This window comes from Bombus bifarius, unplaced genomic scaffold (genome assembly GCF_011952205.1).
Source record: "Bombus bifarius isolate JDL3187 unplaced genomic scaffold, Bbif_JDL3187 scf7180000008166, whole genome shotgun sequence".
NCBI classification, from domain to species: Eukaryota; Metazoa; Arthropoda; class Insecta; order Hymenoptera; family Apidae; genus Bombus; species Bombus bifarius.
This window is the reverse complement of record NW_022884488.1, coordinates 751770-770880: the sequence shown is the minus strand read 5'-3', so window position 1 is coordinate 770880 and position 19111 is coordinate 751770. Positions and strand designations below refer to the sequence as shown.

The following is a 19111-nucleotide window of genomic DNA, read 5'->3' as shown; positions in this document are numbered from 1 at the left end:
CGTGAGTTTAAGATGTAGATTGGTCCGAGATCCGAATTCCGTGGATAGAAAACTTTGGTATTTTTATTGTTTCATTTTTGGATGCTGGAAAATTAAGTTAAAAGAAAATATATTTCTATTATTGATTCACAGAATTTGTAAGTATTGTAGGTGTGGAAAAGATATTGTAAAACGTGGAAATCTCGCTCGAGGATCCGTGTCGGTCATCGGTGTTCACGGCTGACCGAACGCCGATAATCGAAACATTCTCCGACATCGAACCGTTGATGATCGGTTTCAGTCAGTCGCCGAGCAAATGTCGAGAGGTCCAGATTCGAGACTTCGCCATATTAAATAGTTAAATAAATGAACGTGACTCGTTTTATTTTTAAATCATTAAGTCCTCTCTCTACGATATTTTTAGTTGTTTTTGAGTAAAATATTTGTGTCACGTGAAATTAATAATGGTGTTTGCAAATGTTATATAAATACTTCAATCACAAATTCAATTAATTTGCAAAGATTTATTATTATATCACCTCTTAAAGTATCTAAAATATCTAAGAAATAAATCTAGCACATTCGAAAGAAATGCACGAGCATATAGAGCTATAAATTATATTTCTATTAAATGAGAAACTAATTTAGTATGATCAGAAGAAGCATACATATGTGCATAATATATTATACTTGTAAAACAAAATTACCAGCATACCCAACTGATTATCAAAAGCGAATGGAGCGGACGACCATGTAAAAAGGTTTCTTTCCACAAAAATAAATAATGGAAGAAACCAAGTAAAACAGAGACAAGATTAGAGAAGTACAATAGAATGTTTAACAATCCCTTCCTTTGATCCCTCGCTTCTCCGCCACCACGTGTAACTGGGTTAACGAGACAAGTCATTCACGATTCGGCCAGCAAATTGGATGGCACCGCTTTTGATGTCGCGGCAACTCCATTGTGGTCATTTGCCAGCCCGACAACGGGAGATCCATGCGTCATAAAGTTATCAAACAAACGTGGGAGTCAATGTATTCGGCTATGGAGTTATGTTCGTCTCTATCTTCCTCCTCTCTATATGCGGAAACTTTCAGCATGTCCAGCTACCGGGAACAAAATCGGGAAAGCCAGCCGATGTTCGTTTGCCGCAGTTATGATGCATTGCGTCTTTGCAATCTCTTGTTTGATGTCTATCGTTCTTTTTAACTCGCATCTTTATACTTTCACTTTTCTTTGCTACGAAGCTTCCGCCGAGTCTCTTCGAGGCGTTTCACGGGAAAAATATTCTTAAAATACTATACCTTGTTGACCGGTTAATCGATATATTATCATGAATGGACTCTCTACCCACAGAGGATTTTTCTACTCTTCTATATAGAGTTGTGAGCTGATTTAACTAATTTAGACTCATTAATTAATGTCATTTTAATGGGTAATAAAAAGGGAAACGAAAATTTCCGAAGAAATTGAAAATTCTATCGATACAAGATGTTACGAAGCAATACTAATCTAGCCCATGAAATTTGAGAAGCGAGTAGAATTTTACAAAATAAATGGAGCGATTTTCACCAGATATTTCCACCGGAGTATCAAAAAATCCTTAAATGTAAAATGTCAATTATTTTCCTGCTCGAAAGAATTCAGTAACACGTGTCGTTCGGAATTTGGCGAAATTCGACGGTCAAAGCGAGGCCGTCCGATTAAATAAATTACGGTGTCACGGCGTTCGTGGGAGAGACAGTCGGCTGCATAATCTGTCATTGTGTCAGACGCAGGGCATTTCCACGGTCGTCGAGTTGCATGCGTAGGTGTGCACGCGGCTGACGACAGGCTCGCTCGCGGCGGATAATGAGTGTCCGCGCGGGAACACGCGGGTCCGGCACCGCCATAACCCAATTTCATCGTGGCTCGACCCCCTCGATGTCGATTAAATAGATCCAGCAAAGGGAGCGTGGTTTGATCGACCGCTTTTGCCTTTCATTGGTGCCAGGATAGGCGTCGAAACATGGAAGAGTAAGCAAAATGGAGATCATGGGGGTTGCATTGTGCCGTTGGCTATTGTTATAGAGTTGTCTGACTCCGTGTGATAACGAGGCAGTTGTTTGATTTTGCTCAATTCGGGAAATTTGTTAGGAAAATTATCAACAAACTGCGGATTTTTATGCGTTTCTAAAAAGATTCGAACGCGTAGCAACGCATATATAAAAAATATATATATGTATGTATATGTCACGCACATATGTAAGCTATAGAATATAAAAAATTAAGTCATGGTTACAGTGGATACGTATTCAGTCGAACTGGCATGACATACTAATGAATGAAACATCTGAAGACTGTAATACTTAACTCATACAAATTTACATGCGTGTTCGATTAACTTTGGCATACTGCGTTCATCAGAACACGAATTCGTTTGAATGCGCATTCATCGTAACCGTAATCTAAGATATTCAAAGTATAGTACTTATTATAATACTTAATAAATGAAAGAATTTTCTACTTGGATTTTTCTACTTCCCTTCCAATATGCTGACAGCCTGTCTCATTAAGTAGGAAACACTCGGTTCCAATAAATTTTGTTACGCATAAGGTATAATTAAAAACGGATAATTACCAACGAAACACAGTCATCAAATACAATTCGACGTCAAACGGACGCCAATGATTAATAACCTTGTTCTTCTTTCTGGATAATCGTGCGTGAGGAAAGCGCGCGAATGCGATGCGTATTTAATACGCTTGTACGAGAGAGAAGTATCAACGATGGCGCGTTGTATCGCCGATACGGTGTGCCATTTAACCGGTTGTTTATAGTAGCTGTCGTCACATTTCGATGCAGTTACATCGCGAAAGTTACTGTGCACGCGCCGCATCCCATCGTTCGACGTAATTAGCAATGGTTCGTCATTAATCCTAGTCGTGCCATATTCGGCTCGCTGACGCAAATGCACGGCCGTTGCGCGAAAACATTCAGCTCGGAATGAACGCGTGTCGGAACAATTGCGAGTAATACGCGGACAACGGCTGAACGGACAAAATTAGTTGGACGCCGTGAATTTGTGAATTTCGTCCGTCTTAATTGGACGAAACTGGGTTATGCTTTTTTTTGCAGTTGTAGATGATATTTTTAAATACGTTAGGTTCGTGCATGTTAAATTGCTGCTGAATAAATTACAGGAAAAAGCACTTGATTTTTTCTGGGAATTGGGAACTTTCGTTCATGAAGTTCGAGCGTGGAACTTTTTTCTAAGATTTCGCAATGTTCTTTCAATTCGAAACGTCGAATTATTTCCTGTTTCTTTATTTTCGTCTGAGTTATCTTCTTCTAATTACCATCTAACCATCTTAAACTGCAATATCCAAAACCAACATCGAAATAATCACATTCGAAACTACTCTATCGACACCCAATTCACTTGCGAACGTGTATGATCGAATTGTTGGATTCTTGCCAAAATCTGCTTCAATTCCTGAGACCTATAAAATTCTACCTGAAATTATAGCCTGTTAACTGTGCTGCATTGCTAATAATCTCTCCTTTTGAAGTATTAAATTGAAGAAGCATTAAACATATATATATATATATGCATATATATATGTAACTGAAAGGAAGCTCAAACCAATCTTTGAATATCGTTTTGTACATTCACGAGTTAGACACTTGCCAGAAAAGAAAGAAAAACTCGAAAGAAATCAAGGGGAAGGGGGTGGTAAGTGGTTGTCGAGCAGCAATGAAATATCACCGATATACTTTGGCCAATAATCGTGGGGACAGAAACGATCTATAGCCGTTTCGACGTTGATTTATCGCTGCGTAACCAATATATATATATACCTACATTTATACCGACTGTATTTCTTTCAACGTCACGTTTCGATGGTACCCCAATGGTTTTTCCTGGGGTATATCGACTCCCCATGGAACTCGATGGCTCGGCCTCTCGTTCTGATTAGCTCGATCGCGTGCAACAAGCTTAGACAAACACCACGAGGAATGTTTTAGCGGATGGACGCGATAACATTTACGTAACCCCATTTCGTTATGATGATTTATCCCCGAGAGGCGAACTTGTCGATGTTCGTTGTTGATTTACAGCGCAACGATCGAGGAACGTGATTATGTCTGATATAGAAAATTGCTGATCTTCTGATTTAACTGTGGTTTCAACTATTTTTATTTACTCCTGTTCGATATTTCCCCGCTTAAATGTCTCTGGTTTACCCTTATGCGTTTTACGAAACACTTTTTTTTATCAATACAGCGGTTTTTTTTCAAATTCGTTAGATTCAACCGAGTGTCAGATGATTCTAGGTTTTGAAGTGGATAGAGGAAATTCTTGGACCAACCTTATCGAACAGGTTATTACTTCTATTTAAAATCGTTTTAAATATTCTAAGTAGTCAGTTTTAGTTTGTTTCTGGCTCGCGACCTGTCTGACTTCGTGAATTGCAATTAAGGAGATCTGGTCCACGAAGCATCATCGAGTCTTACATTTTTAACGAACACACTTATTTCTTGCAGTTCCATAAAATGTTCTTCTTTGATTATTCAGTTATTATTAAATTACAGTCAGTTCTATCTAAAATCAGGATACCATCCTAGAGTATTCTATCATAGGAAAGTAACAGCGACATGAAATTTTTCCTTGTTCTTCTCATTTTTACTCTATTTATAGAAATGACGACATTTTCTCCGATGTTCTTCCTACTTTTACTAAAGAATCGCGTTTCTATTTTATAACTCACAAATCTAGAAAATCAATCGAGGTAGATGAAGGTCAGAGCATGGAATAATCCTTGAAATCGATTTTCGTCGATTTTTTTGTCGATCGTACGTACATCTGAGAAGTTACAGTCAGAAATCGCGATGACTAGCGCGGAACAAGTGGAACGATCGTCATTAGTAGTCACGTTATTATCGTGCTGGCACACCGACGTGCCTCTCTAATCAACCCTGTAGCAAGTTAGTTACTGCGTTACTTCGTCGAACTCTGTAATCAACGTCACCATCCGTAGCTATCATTAGGCAAGCACCGTCTAAAACTATTAATTGCAGGATTCCTCGAAAACCAGCTTCAAGTTACCGCAGTTACGGCTCGATAACAATTTCTTGGCAATTCTCTCAAGTTCTTCGATCATCAACGAATCATATATCTTTCATCTAGTTACTTTCCATTAGATTGGTTAGGAAATTTTCTTGCCTTTTGTCCTTTGATAAGGACAATATTGAATCGATGTATTTTAATTAATTAGTTTTTTTACATATTATTCATTGTTACTATAAATATATCAAAATATATAAAAATAAAATTATGAAAATTATCTTATTAGATAGTCTCGATTAATAATGCGGTAGAAAATGTGTAGTAATGGATTGAATATTATAGGATGTTACAGGATATTATAGGATGATTCATTTATTCTTTCTTAGTGGAAATTTCGAAAGTAAAGTTGCAAGCAAAAATTGATTGTTTAACATAGACAAATTAATTTAAGGAATTTGTGCCATGGCGAAGTATCACATGAATATTCGTGCATAAGTTTTCATTTTTCCCCGTTTAAGTATAATTATAGAATTCTTCAGAGTCGAAAGTTCACAGACGTTCGATTTCTTTAACGTCCAGATAAATGTAGTGTATGGTCGTCCAAGAATTCCACTTTATCACATTGACACGTTGCACGGTGGTTATCGCTAGTTTACACGTGAGAATCGCGTAGCAGCAGACACCGTTAGATCCCGGGAAAGGATAAACCCTAGATGCTTTATTAAAACCAAGACCTGTCAAAGCTGATTGTAAAAATGTCTATAAAATACTTCCAATACGTCGTTAAAAGGTGACGTTAATCGCTGTAACATTCTTTATAAGGCAAACTTATCATATTGTAATTTAGAATGCAGTCACGTCTGACTTTCTAACACTGGATTTATGAATTAATTAAAACTTCACACTCACGATGAAAAAACCAAGATCCCGTATCGATCAATGAATTATCCTAAAAACGCAGAATTGGTACGTAAGAGGATACTCAAATGACAAAACGTGTAAAAAAGGTACAATTCTTTAACAACGTTTCTTATTTCTGTTTCACACGAATGCTTCATCCCCTTTCCCGTTCACCGTAAAGCGAAACATCGTTTCACGGCATACTTTTCACGGTAAATCCAGATAAACTCGTTTAACTGCATTTCACAGGCAGGCGAGGGAACTTTCGGTAACTGCTTTACGTACTTTCGAAAAGAAGCGTTGCCAGTTGAATCACGTTGGGGAATCGGGATCTCGTTTAATGCCCGACGAACAAAATAGAACGTCGTCGAAGTAGTTTCGGGTGTTGTCGCCGGATGGTGCAATGGTGCATGTAATTTCCCATAGAGATTAACATGCAAAACTACGAGCCGAGCAACTAGCCGTCGCCTAGATAAGCAGATACATACATTAAAATGCTAATTATTTCGGGCTCGTGTCGGAAGCCCGACGATAAAAGTAACAAATGCCACCCCTGCTACCGACCACCCGACCCTCATTAGAACGCGGATGATGTTCTGTTTTGCTTACGTGGGCCTCTTCTACCATGTTACTCTTCCCTTCCCCTTCAACGATCGCTGTGTGTATTTTTAAAGTCTAGCAAACAGGAAATCGATCGTCGTCTCCATAATTTATTCGTTCAATTTTCGATTACTCGCAGAAGTTTAAGAAGCAACGATTATTTTTGGTTTGATCGATCGTATTTTTCTACTGATAGTGGATAATTTGTATCGTGAAGAAAACACATTCCACAAATCATTTATATAAATTTGGAGTAATTTGTGTAGTCCTTTCACTGTTCTTCTTGCTAATTTAATATTTGTTTGTTCATCTGTGGAGAAATCAAATTTTACATTTAGCTTATCAATTTTTTACATGTACCAATATATGGATTTCTTAACTGACGAACTTTTTCGTTGGAAATATAATAAAATAATAGTAAACAGTGCACATAAAGGCAAATTAGTATACAAAATAGTATAAATATCGTCTATCTTTGTTTAATTAATTTGGAAAAGACTCATTATTTGTTGAAGAGAAGTTTGTTTTCAGAGATTCTCTAGTACAAGAGAATTAATCATGTCGTAAATTTTGATATTAATTTTAGGTCAATTTCTTCGAAACTTCTCACAATCTTGATTCAATCGTGTATAATTACATATTTAGTCGTTTAATAAATGGTCATTTAATCGTGCAGAATTATACATTTCAAAAGTATGTTTATTATAATGAATAATTCATACCGATCGCTGGCTGAAAATGTTTAGTATTTTATCGGAGCGTTTGTACGGGGCAAATATAAATTTACGCGTGTCTAAAATATGCACGAATACGTGCCAGAAACAGCTTCCCAAATTATTATTACTGTTGGCACGTTGCATAACAATCATCGCAATCTTCGTGAATTCTCCCTGCAATTACGTTTCATACAATTCACCGCCTCCGTCCTTCGGCGTCGCGTTTATTTATCCTTTTTGTTGCTTGTGCCTAATTATTTCTACGGAAGGATTTATAGTCGGAATGCTCGTGGAACCGAATGATTCTGAGCTCATCGACCGGACGAGTTTGAGAAACCGAGTCGAGTGTAAGCTGAACTTTCAGTGGTAAGATGTTGTCTATCAATATGAATTAGATATGAAGTATCAATATGAAGTAAAAGCTTCTCTGAAAATTTCTCCAAATAATAAAGAACAGAATCAGTATAAAAATTAAGGCTATTAAAATTTTTCTATCGTACAGACATATCTGTTGGTGGACATACGTTGATAAATTTTCTATTTCTTAGTGGGTATTTGTCAATGAATTTAAATAAGTGTTTAAAATAATAATTGCTGTCTAAAATAAAAAATTAGTCTTATACATAACAATTAGGTGAGTTTTAAAAGGAGAATCTTCTTTGTGTTCAAAATATATATGTTTAAATGAAACATCAATTCATATATGAGCATAAAATGGAAGAATTAACATTAAAACTTCTAGGTGTTCTTTCAAACCATATGCATATTCTAAAATTTCGTCCACAATCTGAAAGAAACACATAGAATTTCCAAGTTATAAAGTGTGCGATAGCCAATAGTATACACAAAATTTGGCCACGATTGAATCCGTCTCGACTCGTTTGGATTAGTTAGTCTCTTGACTTCGTTGCAAGGTTGGATAAACGGCTCTTTGTAGATTCTTACATAAATCTCTCGTCACACGGACGCGTAATTACGCGCTGATAACAAGCGTTAACGAGCCGCGGAATTTTCACGACGACCGTTTCAATTCAGGTCCACGTGCTAATCGCAAGCGTTAATAAGGTCTGCGCGCATCTCCCGTTAGATTATCTTCCTCTCTTCTGCTGCCAAAAGTCTCTGCTATGTCCATCGACCAAATGACGCCTTTAATTACTCTTGATTAATATCGGGAATCAATTGAAACTTTTCAGCTTTGGTCGACGAAAAAGGTTTCTCGGTCAACAATTTCTTTTCCTCGTCTACCACTTTTAATTTCCATTATGAAGAGCTAGCATCATCATCTTTGCCATTATAAATAATTTAGAATAATAGAGAAACGATTTTCTTGAAAGTCATAATGTATCTACGAATGAACCGATCAATCTCCCTTCTTAATGTCTACATTAAATAGATTCTACTTAATATTCATGAGTTGCATAAAACTGCAATCATAGAAACCATAGAAATATGAGAAACCGTTCTTCAAAATTCCTTTTCCTTCTGCTCCATGTGTTATATCCAGTATAAGGAATCAGCATCATCATCTTCATCGTTATCATGAATAATTCAAAAAATATAGAAATCCTAACCCCAGTCTGTTTAAGAAGAAATATGTAATAAATACTACATTTATGAATGTACCGATCAATCTCTTTTCTTAATATTTCCTCACAAGGAGTGCCGGAAAAATCATAAAGCTGTGACCACACCGTCCTCGCAATTTTATTTCTCCTGCATTACTTTTTATTCCCATCATGGAGATCTAGCATCATCATCTTCGTCATCGTCGAGCAAGCAAGTCGACCGTGGTTTGTTCACGACGAACGGTACCGCGAATGAACGCGGGCCAGGTGGACTACGAGTCCTTTCAGAACGTTCACTCTCGATTACTGAATGGAACGACGGGGAACCCGGTGTGTACGTAGATTAACGAACCGTGGTCGACCGCCTTCCGCCTGGTGAGGCCGGTTAAGAACCTGTTTGCGTGCGCCCGGGCCGATAGCTTCTTTCAGTGGGGGCCAACGACGAGCAACATCGTGAAAGATGGGACGGCGCATTAATTCAAGCCAAACATAATTACCCGTGTAAACGGCTGCAGAACCGTAACGCACCATAAATACGCCTACTGCCTGTAAATATGTTGGTTACCAACTCTGTATCCATCTCTGTGATGTCTCTCTCTATCCTCATCCTCATCTTCTTTTTCTTCTTCTCCCTATTCCTCTTCCTCTTCTTCTTCTTTCTTCAGTTATGATTCACGTTTTCATCTGTTTCCTTTCTGCGGGAAGTAATCCTATCTTCGATGAGTATACCTCGCCTAGGAAACGTCAAAGAGATTAAAGCGATGGATCGGACTGTTCGTTAAGATGGCTTGCACGTGTTGTGACGGAATTTGTACCACGTTTGTGCAAAATAGGTATTTATTAGGAGAGGCGCTTTTTGATGTGATAGAAGCATTTGTGTTTTGAGCGACTGAAGGCTCCGCAATATGGTTGCTGGTCTTTTTAAGGAGAAAGTATGATAACATGAAAATCTGTAGCAACACCTTGTGAAATTTGACGAGTTACGGTATTATTCTTGCACCATATGTCTAATAAGACAAAGAAACTTGAAAGTCGTTTAATTTACAAGTAGTTGATTGTTATATTTGACATTTTTAAGTTACATGCGACGACAGTCATAAATTACGACTAACTGTTACTTTATAATATAGCAACGATATTAACAACAATAAATAATTGCAAACAAGTAGTGTGACTAAAATTAATAATTTAAATCTAGAGAAATAGAACAGGGAAATATTCAATTTGAAGAAAATTTAAATAATTCATTTTTATAAGTTGACCAACACGTTAAATTAAGTTCTATAGGCATTCGTTTTGTAAAGCAACAAACTCTGTACGTTTACAACAGAAAAGGAAAATAAAATAATACAGACATGATGTGACTGTCGAAGTCAGATTCTCCTCATTACATTGTGGCGTAATTGTTCTGGCGTTTTAAACGTCTATCGAGAGCAACAATAGCGGAAACGCAACAACGGCGAGGCCGGTAGGCAATTATCGCATCGGGTGCAAACTCGTTAGTGGGCTTTGAAGCTGGCCGTTATGTTTTCGCGGAAGTAGAGACATATTTGCGGCGATAACAAATTCCATAGTTGAGAAGAACTCGTTTGCGGTCACGACGAAGCTTCTATTTTGAAATTTCGTAACAGCAAGTTTCCGTGTATGAAAAAATGTGTTCTCTATAATTCAAAATACATGGTTATTTTGCATTCAGTACAAAATACGTTTACTGCGTATATTGGCATATTCAGAGAAAAATACAGAGAAGATTACGTTCATTAGTCAATCCTTTTTTCAGTACAGTTTACATTAAGCAATTTTGAATTTGTTAGCTACAATGAAGCTGTTACGTTGCTATGGCTGTTCATTTGGTAAAAGTTATACCTCAAAGAATAATTTTACCAATTCAAATGCAAATATTTATACACGAATTGTAGCTACAGAAATAAAAAATCCGCGCATATGAAACTTCAATTTGCTGAATCAAACTCTATATTATCTACGGTCCTGCAATTCAAATCAAAAAATATGATACATCTGATAAATTAATAAATCATTTGAAAGATAATATATCAAAGAAAACTAAATACATGAAATATCATTCATCGCAATTATTAAATCCTCACATACACAAAATCAATCATAGCACTGCACATCAAAAAATCTGAGCCTAAACTCGGTTGCTGGCAAACCTCTGGCAGTCGTTTGGCAAAAGCAAACCGCGTCGAAAAAATTCAAAAAAGATGGGAGTCAAAGCTGCAACTGTGCACCAAAAGAGAATCGAAAACGAGGATGTAGCAGTGTGGTGAGTTTGAAAATGGAAAAATGAGTGAAAAGGGGGAAAAAGAAGGAAGAAGAAGTGGCAGTTCTGTTGCTCTCGCAAATATTTGCACGACGGCGACACCGACTAAAAAATTGAGCCAAGGCTCGTGCGCTAATTCGCGAATAAGCGCCACAAATGTCACGAAAAACAACCTTTTTTTTTTGTACGTGGAGAAATCCTCATGGACACTCTGCTGTTCTAATAATCGCGTAACAGCAGAGTAGTGTCGGACTCCTACCGACTAAAACTCCACGATGACCATCCTAGGCGTATGACAGGAGTGCTCCAGGAACCTCTTATGAATTAACTTCTGTTGCACTCCTCTTGTTTGAGCCAGTCCTAATAATTCCTGCCTATTGAATTGGCGTTAGGGGGAGGGGCATTGCCCCTAGCGCTGTCGCTCCTTCTAGTCGTGGTCCGTTGGGATGGCGATGGCTTCTTCTGTTCCTTTCTGCTCGCTCCTTCACGAGCATAAAAAAATTTTTTTTTTTTTTACGTGGAGGAAATCTTCATAGACACCTTACCACCCGTAGGGGCGGGCAGCAGGTAGTGCCGGATTCTTACCGGCTAAAACCTCCACGGACGGGACGGTAGACCAGTGCGAAGTTGATATATCATCGAAGCTCCTGTGTGCTTAATGCCAAGCACCTTAACCAAGCACTCCTAGAAAGTACACCAACACACGCAAGGGAGGGCTGGCCGCTTGCCTATTGTATGTTACTTCTAAGAGAAATTTTGGTTTTTCCTTCCTTTGTGTGAACATCGTATGCCGAGGATTCGAACTCACGACGCGTTGTCTTCAGCTGTGGACCTTAACGAGCGTAGCTGGCTGCCCCGCACGAAAAACAACCTGTCAACATGATCCTACTGATCACGCGTTACGTACGTTCTTTGTATGGCACGAATTGCGCGCGACCAAAATTATCGCGAGCAAGTAAGTACTTACACCTTATTTATACTTACACACTTAGCACGATGCGTTAACACACTTCAATTTCCCTCACTCGTCCTTCAAAGAAATTGACGAGCTATTAGCTACGACTACGCGAAAATGTGCCACTTGCGCGAAGTGTAGCAGAATATGAATTTCGTTCAGGGATTCCTAAATGCTTTACTTTAAATTTAAGTCTTGGAATTCTTATATTAGATTGGTGCATATGAAATTCTGTTTCTATGGAATTTGATGATTGATATCTAATTTTTATAGTCGACGATGATTATTATGTCACTTAACGGCGGATAGTAATAAAGTAATAAATATTGCGTTTAAGAGTAACATTGTTTATGATATCCTTCGTAGAGTCGAAATAAGGGCTGTTACTGGCGAAACACGTAGTGCACAGTTCACCCCTCATAAAGGCTAACGTGTCAATGAAACAATGATTTGTGAGGGAATATAGTACAATATTAGGTTCAAATATCAAACTATGACGTACGACTTCTAAAACTTTGTATGTTTCGCAGCTACAAATATTAATAAATATCCTTTCGAACACTTTTTTGAAATTATAGTGATATATCTGCTGCAAGATATCTACATCTAAAATTCGACGTCTAATCGAATATTCCACGTACCATTTCGCAAACACAAATTCCAATTAGTGGCAGAAACGAACCTCCAATTTTGTTCCAACTTTCTAGCCACCTGAAGCGTGAAAACAGTCATAAAACGTAACCACACCTATCGCCACTTTCCCGAATCGATTCTCTGCGAAATTCAAACGCCGAACACATTCGCATGGAATAATCGAACGTTTATTCGATTTCCATTTTCCAACACCGGCGAAGGCAAGAACAAACAGATGTTTGAGTAGGCAAGGTTCAAAGTTTCCCAGGTAACCGCGAGCATCTCTTGCGTACCGACATGAACACTTAATCCCGCTCAACCTCGTTTCATAAAATTTTCAGAAACGAGAATCTCTCCCTCGATTGCACGCGGTCGAGTCACGCGTTTACGTTGACCGAGCTTGGAAATTGAATTGAAATCTCAAGCTTCGCTCGAACCTTCTGGTTCAAGTGTAGCTGCATGGCTGGTATTTTGTTTTACCCCCGCTGGTAATATCCCTCGACCATTCTCCGACCGTTTGATATCGCATTTCCAACAACCTGAAAGCTCTTGTCCTCTTCTTTCTGTCTACCTTGTTCTTCCGTTTCTGTCGCTTCCTCTTTGTCCTCCTCACCTTTCTTTCGCGTGGGTTTTCTACAGGGTGCCATAAAAGAAGCGTTACGTTTCTGTTTCATCATTTTTTTTTTTTCTGTTGATATTATAGCAACTTCGTGATGACAGTCATATATAGTGTTGACGTCGCAACAGCGTGTTGCAGCAACAAAATGTTATTATCAAAATCGATCGTTGAAACTATTCCTTCGTCTGATTTAACGGATCCGGTTTTTTGTCTTTGAGGTTGTATAAAAACAGAACGTTTCTGTAAGCAAGTCAACCACGGTTGACCAGTTGAATGATAATATTCGCCACGAAAGTTGAACAAATACAATGCAAATTATTTACAGTAGCAGACTAAAGAAAGTTTAAATATAAGTGACACAGGAAATACGATAATCGTACGAAACAGAATTTTATTCGAAATGAGAAGAGAATAGATATCGCATAGCACATACTCCACAATAGATGACTACAAGCAATATGGTGAAAAATATGTAATATAAAAATTGCCAATATATCTATATACACAAATAAATTAAATTAAAACTTTCTTTTGCTCGCTGCTGTATATTATATGAGTGGTTCAAAATCACAGTGATGTAACTTCCATTATTGATTGCTCGAGAAAAGTAAGCTTTTATGAAACGTTCAATATTGGCAATGTATATGTATATCATCTCTTCTAGTACAATAAAAATAGTATATATGCAGATAATTCATTTTCATCATACCGATACTTTAGCCTTGTCTCGAACACGTATGCTGTATGGTTTTGTTTTTATTGTAATAAAATTGTAGATACATCGCTGTTATTCTGAGCGATACACATGTTAACAAACCTATACGTAGATCTATGCTGCTTCGTTAAAAATTGATTTATAAACAAAATAGTAATACTTCCTTTATGACACCCTGTATTACACTCGCCAGATTGGTTTCTGGACGACTCTCTGCCTCGGTGAACAAGCTAAAAGCGCAGAGAAGAGAGTATATACAAGACGAAAGTATTAAAGAGAGAAAAGGATAAAAGGTGGTGGATTGTGGTAGACAAGGGGTGAGAAGTAAGGGAACGCGCTTGTTTCTTTACCTTTCGCGCGAATTCAATTTCCAAGACGTCTTTGGTTAATTGCAATTGCACCTGCGGGCCTGGCGACGAGTCTCGAAACGGTTCTCCAACTTATTCCGGAAAACTCCGCTTGGTTTTACGCGCCTTCGGGGCTCCCTTCGTGCTCGTCGCCGCTTTGATTTACGTAGCGGGAAATCGCGGGTTAATTTCGTCCCGTGTTTTGCGAACGGGACCTCTCGTTCCGTTACCGAGATTTATTGGCTCGTCGTGTACGTGTTCCGACTTCCGTTTCCCTTACAGGGTTGGAGGGGGGGCGTGTTGGTCGTCTGGTTTACTGGCTAAAGAAACTTTAACTTTGAGAATCACTTCTCATTAGTTTTATGTGGGAGTTTGTAGTTTTTAAGAGGCAATATGTTAATCAGGAGCAATCTGACTAATTTCGAGCTTACGACTGAAATATTAAATGGACAAAGTGTTGCTACTTTGATATAGAATGCATTTAATAAGGTTTAACTCTATCTGTTTTACTCAGCGAATATATCAGTCTCATTATGATTTGTTGTGGTATTTGTGAAACTTTTCAAACGACATGGACAAGAATTTAAATACTCCAGGAGTTTAAATTACTCTTGTAAAAACTGTGTAAAGAAATTCATCGTTGAAAAAGAGAAACAATTTTTGGAGAAAAGAGTCGTCAAATTATAAATGGCAAAAGAATCCAATTCCATAAGGATTTAATAAACTTTCGCTACAAATCTTTCGTACGATCTGATATTTTCGAACTACCTACCTATGAAGGAAGTAAACTTTTATAAGTATGAAATATTAAGCGAAATTTCACGAGAGGCATTGAAGCTCGAGTATCGTCCTCGGGACAATGCGAAGCGTTTCGCGGAATTATTTCGCAACTTCGGTATCTTTCAGCACGCGTAACGCAAATGCCGTAATTAGACCAGCTAGCCTCAATTTTTATTATCGGCTGACTGTTGTCTGGAGCCCGGGACGCGCATGACTATGCTACAAATCGGCACGCCAGTGTGTCAAGGTGAGCACACACGTTCTGTCATCGTATACACACATATGCCCGCAACTATTATCGAACATAATATTTGCGCGATCGATAAAACGCGTCGATCAATGACCCTACCAATATTCCAGTATCGTTCAGTACCAATTTTTCATATAACAACACACTGCATCTATTTATCGATATATAAAATAACAAAATTTATTTAATCCCTTAGAAACTCCTTTTCAAGAAATTTAAAAGTTATTTTTACATGATATATAACATATAAAAGTGGAACACATAAGAAAGTCTGTTAGAAGAGGATAAAAGGGAGTAAAATTCAGGAAAGAAAAGCAAGCTAGAAACGTATTTACTTCTTTCTCCCTATTCTTTCTCAAGTGCAAGTGGTACTTGTCGTAAATAAAAGGAATCTTCGTGGTCTCTTTGAGCGCACTGGATTTTCCGATTTTATCGTAGGAAGCAGCTTATTTTCTAAATGGCATCTGATTCAAAGGAAGTGCTGAATATATAATAAGATCGGAGGAAATATTTCGTAATGTTTATACATTATGTATCAAGAACTGAATACCAACTATATAATGGATTGCAGTATCGTCTTCACCGTCTCATTAAAGCCACTGTTGCTCCTCGATGCACAAACTCCGACCTACGCGATAATGATCCTCGAGAATCCTGTGAATCTTGTAATCCATCGTACAGATGTTTAAGTACCCTTGTTATTATTCAACTTTCTATTCCTGTCATTGCCAAAATTGTTACAATAGACGCATTGGTAAATAGAAAGTATTATATATAAATCTTAGACTATGTGTGAACATGATGTTTTCAACGTTCCTACGATGTTAGGTGCCTTTTATGAGCCATAAAGTCGCGACATTAAAGTATGCAATGTGCTTTACAAAAGGAAATTAATGAAACTTTCGCTACAAATATAAATTATGTACGTAATTAAAGTAGAATTTCATTTGAGTGAAATCATTGAAATATGGGACTGTTTATCGTAAATCTTTATAATTTTCTCTTCTCGAGTCACAGAATTTTGACAGGTATTATACAACACTCACAAATCAATTTGATTAACAGACATTTACATTTGTATTTGAGGCAAAAGAAATAACTAATTAATGAATAGAAATAGAATGTTTAAATTTTGTGGATAACTTTAATTACTTCTTTTATAACTGGCAGTTTTGATAAAACTTAACGAGTCAATGTATCAACAAATATTGATAGCAGTCACGTTCTTAATAGAAGAAGAAATAAATAATAAAAGAAAAATATTGTAAATAAGATTTAAACAATGATCTCATGATCTAGATATTTTTTCTTTTAGTTTCTTAAATTATTTTAATTAGCTGCAACAAAAATACCATAACTGTCGTAATAATGATCTGTTCCTTTTTTATGAGAAGCTTATAGTATCGGAACAAGGCGAAGAGAAGTAGAACAAGGAGTTCTGTTATTTTTCCTTATTGGTGCCTTGTCTTTTTTAAATGAGTTCTGTCAACGCGGTGTCAAGGTTCCGCGTTCCATTTTACAGACAGGACGCAAGCAATGGGAACGTGACGTTCTGTTACGACTACGATCAATTTGCACGACCTCGCCTCATACGTGATTCACCTGTTATCGAGTAGCTAGGATTCTTTCTCGATCGATAACTCACAGATAGTTCAAACAAATATGATCTCTCTCTTGTAATATATGTGTACACATGTACCTTTTATGGAAGTATCTTCGAACTTATGTCTTCTTTCTTGACATTTTCTGCGATGATTATTTCTATGATTTCTATTTCAAGTTATCCATAAATTGAATCATTCATTGGATAATCTACAACGATGATTACAGGTACTTGAAAAAAGCAATTTTCAATATATTTTCTTATCTTCTTTTCAAATATTTTCTGCACCATTATTTCTATAATTTCTATTTCAAATTTAAAGATTCACACTGCCCAAAAGCTAAAGAGTTAGATGATTTAAAGTACACATGATGCAGGAAATTAACTTTCGATTTATGAGAATTTGCTCTACTTTTTTTATTTATATATTTATAACAAATAAATAATTAAATTACCAGTTAGCTGATTCGAAACGCGAATACTCGAAGGGAATAATATTCAATCAACGAGAAATTATATACGAGTTAAATTGAAATGAACAATGATGCTGCCTGTTATCTTGTGAAGCACGGATTCATTTGTTTGTGGCGTCTATTCTAGTACGAAATTTATTCGGTAATTTGTATGGTGTAATATATATTAGCTGTTGTATTCAAGTATTTGCCAGCGTATCCGTGCCTAAGCAATTATTCAACGTGGAACAACGTTGCAATCGTTCATGCGGATTCCTTTTCATTCGCGATACAGTGCACTTTGCGTGCCGACAATTCCTTGCATTCTACGGAACGGATCGATCGACACGAATGCATGTAAAGGTTTTGTTGTTCGACATTTTCTTCTTCCGAACAATCGTCGTTGTCGTAAATGTAAAGGTGATGCAAGCAAAAGGAATAAGGAGAATTCTTTTTTTTTTGCAAGAAAGCTATTATTAAGCTATATTGTCTGAACGTGAAATAAACTTAAGTAACGTTGTTGAGTTTTTTGTAGACTTTGTATTTCATCGTATGATCCTACTATCAATGTAAAACTTACTGTGAATTGTTGTATTTCTCGTTGATAGTTTTCATAGATTGATGAAATGAAAGGAGTCAAATGATACTTTGCACGCACTGTGGCTAGCGAAAGTATTCGTACCCCTTGTCGACACCCCTCATGGACATATTACGTGTGTTATACGAAACACTTGGAAATTTCATTAGTATCAATTATATATAGTGGCGACACGCTACTATCATGGTTATGTTGGGAAAATTGTTAACGATTCTGAAAATGTATACACAAGTTGCAAAATATTTAATTCATAATTTCGCGTCTCATTATAATGATAGTGAAATATCAAAATGTTTTATAGAATACTCACAATATGCACTTAAAAATTGTCTATGGTAGGTGAACGAACACATTTGCGAGCCATCGTGTCTTAATAGTATATATGTAAGAACTCTATACATATATAGGAATTCTTAGGAGTCGAGGCAAACACTATATAAAAAAAGAAGACGATCACAGAATCTATGGTGCTTGAAGATTGAAAAACTAATAAGTTGGAAAAAGGAACTCGTGAAATTATTTGATGGATTCTTCTATTAGTATGAAAATGTTAGATATATCTCTGTAAACCTTCGCTAAATCGCGTGAAATCACCTTCCATTGTCCCGTCGAGCGCCTAACACTCTATCAAGACAAGACAAATTGTAAAAATGTAAGAAACAAGAAAGGAATAGGATCCGTCTAAAGGGGAATACCGCAAAACGGTTGCATAATATCCACTCAGGGTCGAGTATTTTATTTATGTGCGGTACCGACGTAATATCAGAGAAACATCACGATAGCTCGTTAAATTATTTAACATTACTTATCCGATGCAACTGTCTCGTCTATTTTCGTTTTTTTTTTTTCTTTCACCATTTTACAGCGTGACACAAGGCTCAGGAGGAATCGTCTCGACGTTGCAGTCATGGGGGATTTCGATTAAGTAATTAATTTTTCTTCGGGCCTGGCAACGATTTTATAGTCGCTATTTTTATCAGGTAAGGTTACGCAATTTCCGGACTTTATTTTCGTTAGATGCTTCTGCTTTCTACTCGACGTTTGCTTATAGCAATGATGATAA

At 37.1% G+C, this 19111-nt stretch overlaps 1 long non-coding RNA gene across 2 annotated transcripts in view; it reads left to right on the top strand.

Annotated features, from left to right (window-relative positions):
- Positions 1-19111, top strand: part of LOC117209165 — a 117427-nt gene that overhangs the window by 82704 nt on the left and 15612 nt on the right. The gene's annotated exons all lie outside the window — the stretch shown is intronic.